Source organism: Apodemus sylvaticus, chromosome 11 (genome assembly GCF_947179515.1).
Source record: "Apodemus sylvaticus chromosome 11, mApoSyl1.1, whole genome shotgun sequence".
Lineage (NCBI taxonomy): Eukaryota > Metazoa > Chordata > Mammalia > Rodentia > Muridae > Apodemus > Apodemus sylvaticus.
Window position 1 is genome coordinate 6,175,693 of NC_067482.1, and position 7,880 is coordinate 6,183,572.

The following is a 7,880-nucleotide window of genomic DNA, read 5'->3' on the forward strand; positions in this document are numbered from 1 at the left end:
AGAATCAGTATATTCCTCACCTGGAGTCTAACTATGTAAGCCTAAAGCTCTCTACAAAGCCATCCTTGGTAACTCCTCTAAACAGGTCCCAGGGCACAAGACATTTGGGAGTTTACCCAAACAACATCTAGTGTGACTACACCTGGATGTAACCAAAAGACATGCACAGATCACTCCACTGTAACTGCGTCCTTGGTTTGCAAAGAGCAGTTTCCCCACAGAGGAAACCCACCAGAGATCACAACCAAAAGGAGACTAGGGAAGGTTTTCATCACTTCCTCTCTGTAGGAGGCAGAGCTCAAGGGGTGTTCATTAGCACATCATGATGAACTTGAATACCAAAGCTAGACATTACCAGGTCATTTTTTTTTTCCTTAACTGTCACAGTCAGCATTAAAGAAGATTGGGTTCCCTGTGTTTTTGCATAGCAGAAACAAGACAACCACAAGAGCAAATAGGCAGAACACCGGGGATGAAAGACAGATGGAATGCAGATAGTGAAGGGCCTGAGGCAGCAGAGACAGGCAGACTCCCGCCATTGCCAGGACAGGGCCACAGTTGGTGTGGATAGCCAGCACTACACCATCCTTCTCCTTTGTCCCTTAATGCTGAGAGACGTTGATCCCTCAAATTAAATATCCATCACTCCCACCAGTCCCCCACACACACCCCTTAGGACAAGGAAAGCACAGGGTGGGGGTGGGGAGGTCTTTGGGGGTTAGTATTTAAGTTTCAATTTGACAGAATCTGGAATCATCTGGGGGATGGGGCTGTGGGAGTGGCTATTGAGGTGACCATGACTGTACTGGGGTGAGAAGATGGCCCACTGTGGGTGGCACCATTCCCCAACTACTGTATTCAAGAAAGAGCACTGTTTCCTGATGGTGGATGTGATGTGACCAGCTACTTCATGTTCCTGCTGCCCTGATCTCCACACCACCATGGACTGGACCCCTGAATCTGGAGCCGGAGGAGCCCTTTGTCACCATTTTTAATCAGAGTACTCTATTATCAACAGATCACTGCAATAGAAACTAAGCCGGAGTTGATGTATAGAGTTTGTTTGTCAATGCATTAGTTCATAGGGTGCTTAGGACTGAATCCCACATCCTGGCACAGCAGGTGATGGCTGCAACACTGAGCCACAGGCCTAGCCCTGGATCCTCCCTCACCCTTTCCACGATTCTACTTGTCGGATTTAGACATAAAGTATTTATTTGGGAGCATTCCCTTCTTCTACAGATGTTGACTCCTCTACCATCATACAAACTCCATCACACCTAGCTCTTCTTAGAAGTCAGCCCACAGACTCGTTCTTCACACAGTCCTATACCTACCCCCACGCTCCTAGCCCACACAAACATAAGCTTCCCCAAAAGGGGAAAGTCTGCTCCCTGGGGTTGAAAGACAAATGATACTCCAGAGGGGGATAACAGGCAGAACTCAGCCAGGACTTCAGACAGTTAGAGGCCCCCAGAATGACACAGTCTGACTTCGACCCAGCTTAGATCAAAGGACCTGACTTATACGGGAGCTAGTGAGGACTGGAGGATTCTTCTGACCGTGTGACAGGAGCCACAGACACCACCACCACAGTCTGCCATGCAGAGCTGTGAAGAATGGTGCTCCGCGCCTTTGGGAGCTGGTATGACCATGTGCGTTGTCACTGCAGGTACATACCAGCCGGCAAGTGTGACTGGCAGCGTCACGGAGTTTAGTGAGAGGCAGGAAAACATACTCCAACTGTTTCAATATAAGTGAATGCTTAGCAAAAAATGCCTTCAAATGTCCAGGGCTGAAGAGATGACTCAGCAGTTAAGAGCACTGGCTGCAATTCCAGAGGTCCTGAGTTCAATTCCTGGCACCCCCATGGTGGCTCACAACCATCTGTAATGGGCTCTGATGCCCTCTTCTGGTGTGTCTGATGACAGCTACAGTGTGCTCCTATACATAAAATAAATAATTCTCTGTGTAGCCTTAGCTGTCCTATAACTCACTCTGTAGACCAGGCTGGCCTCAGAAATCTACGTGCCTCTGCCTCCCAAGTGCTGGAATTAAAAAGGCATGTACCACCACTGCCCTGCGATTTTTTTTTTAAATATGAATCGTGTGTGTGTGTGTGTGTGTGTGTGTGTGTGTACACTCAAGTTCGTGTATATAAGCTCAGTGCCCTTGAAGGCCAAAGAACGGTCCTGGATACCCTGAAGCTGAAGCTGTGGTTGTAAACTGGCCTGTGTAGGTGGTAGGAGCAAGACTGGGTCCCATGCAAGAGGAAGTGTATGCTCTTAGCTACTACACCATGGTCCCTAGCTTTCATAATCTACACTCTGACTGATGGCGCGTGTTTCCTGGCCGAGCCGTGCTGTGCTTCACAGCTGGCTGCAGATGAGAATCACATGCCAGCCTTCCACTCTGCCACCACACCCAGGTCAGTAACTGTCTGAGGGTGGGAGCTATGAGTCAGTATTTTTTAAATGTCCTCAGGACTTTCAAAGTGTCCTATCTCTGAGCTTTAGGATCTCCATTCTGGGACTAGGCCACTGAAAAGAAGCCACCACTCCCTCGGCATCCCCATAACACTGGCTGCTGGTTTTTCAGGGAGTCAGAGGCTCCCTCTTGAGTCTACCAGATGAGAGCATGCATTTGCACACAATTCTCAAGTAGTGTGTGGGTCCATTGCAATCTGGGAAGTGTCATGTTGTAAAACACAGGGCATTCTGTAAACACTGAAAGGTAAGTGACTACCAGGCACTCAGGAGGCAGAGGCAGGGGATGGAGAGTTGAAGATCAGTTTGGGCTATAGCAGGATACCCTGTCTCAGAGAGAGAGAGAGAGAGAGAGAGAGAGAGAGAGAGAGAGACAGAGGTAGTTCAGAGACAGAGAAACACTAATAAAAGTAATTATTCCTAAGACAGTCATCTCTTTACTTTTTTTCCTAACTCCAAACTACTAGAACATGTTCCTGAGGATGTTTTGCCTCGGAGGAAGGGGCATGCATACAAGTCTCAGCACTTCATTGCTTCTGAACTACGCTACGATCTGGCCTCTCACACAGAAATGGGATTCCATCCACTCCTGGCATGTTCTGTGATGCCCAGCCAGTCTTAAATGTGCTGGGTTTACTTATAGTAAATGCTTGAAAACAAGCAATCCAAACCCTAATTCAGGATATGAATTTGACATCTGTCCAAAGCCAAGGTTCTCTTCCAAAGTCAGAAGAGCTTTCTTTGTCTGTCTCTACTCTTTATCTAAATCACAAATACAGTAAGATTAAATAAAAATCAACATTTAAGCCCTATTATTTTTAAATCCTTATGCAACACTATAGAAATTTTGTTGTTGTAAATCTTGGGATAGAGATGGGGAAGAGGGAGGAGGACCTTCCAGGTTAGCAAATACTACCTCAAAGAGAGAGCAACTCCATTTTCTGAAGGGGAGAAGAAAGAGTAGTCTCATGTAGCCCAGGCTGGCCTCCAACTCTCTGGGTACCAAGGAAGACTCAAAAATTGCTTCTACCTTCCAAGAACTGGGAAGATTATATGGAGTTCCACCCTCTAGCTAAATTCCAAATATCTTTAAAATAGAATGGATATAAGGAATAGAAAGTTAAGTAATAACCAGTTAAAGATTTTCACAACCAGGTGGCTTGGGTAAGGGTGTTGTTGCTCTAGCAGAGGACCTGAGATGGCTATTCCTGGTTGTCAATTTGCTATATCTGGAATGAACTACAATCCAGAATTGGAGGGCTCACTTGTCATCCAGATCTTGAGGCATGGTGGCCATGAAAAGTTTAGGCCCAGGCAAGGTAATACACAACTTTAATCCCAGGAGACTAAAACAAGGAGATCTCTGAGTTCAAGGTCAGCCTAGGGCAAAGCAAGTCCCAGATCCAGGCATGGTAGAATATACCTTTAACCTAGGCTAAATGCCGTTTTCTGGTGTGTCTGAAGACAGCAACAACAGTATGCTCATATACATAAAAAAATTAAGTAAGTCTCTTAAAAAAAAAACTATTTCTTAACAAATTTCCATTCACAGCACAAACTGTCCAGTTAGTTTTCCAATGTAGCTGTTGTCTTCAGGATCCTCTTAAAATGGGGTTAATAGGTCTCAGGCTTCCATTGTCTCTTATTACCAGAGATTTGTTTGAGGAGTGAGGCATTTAATCAACCATTTGTCACAAGGGACTGACCCAATCAGTCAACATATCAGCACAGAGCAGTTCATTTATCTCTCTGAAGATGCCAAGAAACATAACCGAGACCAGAAGGAATTTCACTGTAGCTGAACCAGGTAATATTCTGTGTTTCCATCACCCACACAGCACCTTCCCCTTCGGTCTCCACCACAATAAATGATGTCAAACTACAGGAGTGTGCCTGTCTAGTGGATAAGCGAGATTTCTATACCAGGTCTTACTAACGGACTTTTCCATATTAAATTGACACTCAACAACTATGACAGGTAGGTGGGCCCTCCGTGGTACACACCTTTAATTCCAGCATTTGGGAAGCTGAGGCAGATGAAATCTTTGAGTTTGAGGTCAGCCTGGTCTACAAAGTCTAGGATAGCTAGGGCTATGATAAAGAGAAACCCTGTCTGGAAAAACCAAAAATAAAATCAAACAATAACTCAGACAGGTAGAATATCTCAGAAAATATCAAATAGGGGCTGGAGAGATGGCTCAGAGGTTAAGGGCACTGACTGCTCTTCTGAAGGTCCTGAGTTCAACTCCCAGCAACCACATGGTGGCTCACAACAATCCCTAATGACATCCAACTGAAGACAGATCTGAAGACAGTGTACTCATATAAATAATAAATCTTTTAAAAAAATAGAAAAAAAAGAGAAATTATCAAATAAAATTTTCACAGACAACTATTAACTATCCTCCTTAGAAACTTGGGTAGCTTGGAGACACTCCTGCTGGCCACACACTTCATGCTTATCAACCCGTCTAATCCATGCATATTTACTGAGGGCTTTGGTGTCCCAGGACTTGACCACGTGCTAACACTGGAAGGGGGCAGAGCTGCATCGGATTCCAGAGTTCAACAGTCCCTGAATAGAGTTGAGAGGGCCTGAGGCAAACCTGACAGGAGAACAACCCTTGGCTACAGGAGGGAAAGTTTCCTGGTTTTTAGAACTCATCTGGGCAAAGCATTACAGTCAAACAGAATGAGCTGGCCTTTTCCAGCTAAATGGGGTGGGTAGGAGCATTTGAAGGTGCCAGGGAATTAGAGAGAGAAGAAAACAAACAAACCCAGAGCCAAATCCACCAAAAGATTCAAAACAGCTGTAATAAAGGCCATGTAACTAGGCACCTCTGACCAAACATAATGCCAACACTGGCTATGAAGTATATCCCAGAAAAATTATACTAGAAAATATTTTGGCTAAGACAAAGGGCCTATCTCTACACCACATGCAGATGGAGCTGTAACCACTCAGGATTAAAATCCAACAGACAAGCTTAACTGTGCTCTGTCAGTCAGCCCTGTGCAACTGAGCAGACAGGCTCTGCCGCGATACAAAAAGGAAACCTGAGAAATGAGTGACGGTGGTGGAAAACAACAACAACAAAAACTCCAAGATTCTTTGATCAAAGTAATTACACGCCCAAACAAAACTCCAATACAAGGAAACCACTTCAGTACTCTTCCCATCATCCCTATCAGCAACCACTTACTGCCTCGGGCACACTGATAATGAGACTATCAGAGCCAACACAACCCAGGGCAGAGTGCGCGCGTGACTCATCTCCAGTATCCCCCACAACGCCATGCGCAGTAGGCACCCAATAAATACTTGTTGCATGAAAGGGTGAAAACACCTCCCATAGCAACAGGCCCAGACTTCTCCCTCAGAAGGACCTTTCTCCTGAATTATAAGTTAGGGCAACTCCCTGGCAAACCTTTCAAATAAATTCAACAAACATTTATCAAGTGCCCAGAATGTGCCAGCGCTCAGCATTCTTTTGGCAGTGGGGTGTAAAGATGACTAACACAGTCAGTCCGTAACACCCCAAGGGGCTCGGTCTTGAACAAGAAGCACATGCTGTAAAATACAGTGGGAAAACGCCACGGAATTGGAACGGCTGTGGGAACTGGGTGAGGGAACGGGTAATTATTCAGGAGGCAAAGGAAAAGGCGAGGCCAGAGAACACACAAGACACTCAGCTCCTGCCCTCTGTTCCCTGACTCAGTGCGCTCTCCATCCCTCTAAAACTGAGAAGCCCAAAGGCTGCTTCAACTCTACCATGGCAGGCCATGGAGGAGGCCCAGGTTCATGTCAGTGCAATGCACCCTCAATCGCTGCATTTCTTGGGAAGTCGCTGTGTGCTAGACAATGTTCCAACAACGTCAGAGCACAGATCTGACGACCGAGGTGCTATCACAGTCTCAGGGTTACAGATAAGAATCGTGAAGCCTGGGGACACAGGCAAAGAAAAACAACCCTAACCTCGTCCACTGATTAGGCAAGAGCGCGCCACAGGCTATGACACCAGTCAGCCATGGATTTAGTTGGTTCTGGGTTCTGCACTAACACACTGAACTCAGACTCTGGGAACACATCTGTAAAGCCATGCTTCTGTGTGTCACCAAACCCTTTCCAGGACAGCTAGAGAAACCACTTTTTTTTATTATTTATTTACCTATTTATTTTCTGCCACTGCCCTCCCTCCTTATCTCACAGCACTGAGCCCCACCCTTCAGGAGTCTCCTCCAGGGCTCCTTTACCCACCCAGTGATAATTACCTATAATGTTTTCCTCTTGTCACCTCTTCATCGGAACCTGACTTTTCTATCCTTCACCTTGCTCACCCTGATTGGTTTTGTCCAGCAGAGCTAGGGACAAGCTCACCTGGGCTGAAGAGAGCCTCAACCCTTTGTTAGGTCAAGTGTTGCTGTCTGGCTCTCCCAGGGAAGCAGGACGCCATGGGTCTGTTTTATATCCATTTTATTTTTAGCACCTAACCCTAGATCATAGGTTTCCTCATAAGGCTGGTTCTTCTTAAAGGGGGCTGAAGCAAGAGAGACAATCTAAAGGTCGATTGCTCCTCCAGGAATCACTCCAATTCCCAACACCACACGGTAACTTAAAACCACCAGAACTCCAGTTCTAGAGGATCCGAAGCCCTCTTCTGGCCTTTTGTAGGCACGGGACAATACATACATACATACATACATACATACATACATATATAAAGGCAAAACACTCATAACACATAAAATAAAATTTTAAATTTAAAAAGAAAAAAGCATTTCAAGATAAGACAGAAGGAAGCAATGTTGTTTTTGTTTCATTTTAGTTTCTTACCCTAATCCTAACCCTGACAAGGTTTCTGTATGTGTAGCCCTGGCTATCCTGAAACTTGCTCTGTAGGCCAGGCTAGCCTTGAACTAGAGAATTGCCAGTCTTTGACTCTGAGTGCTAAGATTAAAGGTGTGTGTGTGTCACTACTGCCCGGCTCAAAGTTATTTATTGAAAAAAAAAGTTGTACTGTATAATGTCTCATCATGTGGTTCTGGGTACATCAGAAACTCAATATGAGGACCAGCTGGGCGGTCGTGGCGCACGCCTTTGATCCCAGCACCTGGTAGGCAGAGGCAGGCGGATTTCTGAGTTCGAGGCCAGCCTGGTCTACAGAGTGAGTTCTAGGACAGCCAGGGCTTCACAGAGAAACCCTGTCTCAAAAAATAAAAACAAAACAACAACAACAACAAAATGAGGACCAGCTCAGTAAGGGGCTCTCTATATAAAGCCCCTTTATATGTTGGTCTCAATATAAAGACCAACAGTCAGGCCTGGGATGAAAGCATTTAATCCCAGAACTCGAGAGGCAGAAGCAGGTGGATCTAAATTCAAAGACAGCCTGG